The sequence below is a fragment of the Fulmarus glacialis genome, unplaced genomic scaffold (assembly GCF_000690835.1).
Source record: "Fulmarus glacialis isolate BGI_N327 unplaced genomic scaffold, ASM69083v1 scaffold22058, whole genome shotgun sequence".
NCBI lineage: Eukaryota > Metazoa > Chordata > Aves > Procellariiformes > Procellariidae > Fulmarus > Fulmarus glacialis.
The window spans coordinates 5,745-6,078 of NW_009229242.1; positions in this window are offsets into that span (position 1 = coordinate 5,745).

A 334-nucleotide genomic window follows, 5' to 3' on the forward strand; every position below is an offset into this window, starting at 1 on the left:
CCGCCAGGCTGAACCCCCCCAGTTCCCTCATCAGACTTGTTCTCCAGACACGTCCGCCATGCGGTGGAGGGGAATCCCCAGCCTCCTGCTGGGAAGGGGTTTGGGGTTTTTTTTGGCTCGTGGGGATGCAGAACAGGGAGAGGGGAGCGGAGATTTGGGGTCGTTGCTGCCCCTGGTCTGAATTATCCTGGTTCCGTGGAGCCTTCCCCCCGCCATCGCCAGACCCCCAGCTTCTGGAGCTGGAAAACGAGGAATTTCGATCCGGGAGCAGGCAGGCGGCCGGCGTTGGGGGGAACCGGCCCCCGTGCCGTGTCCCTGCCTTCCCCCGCTCACC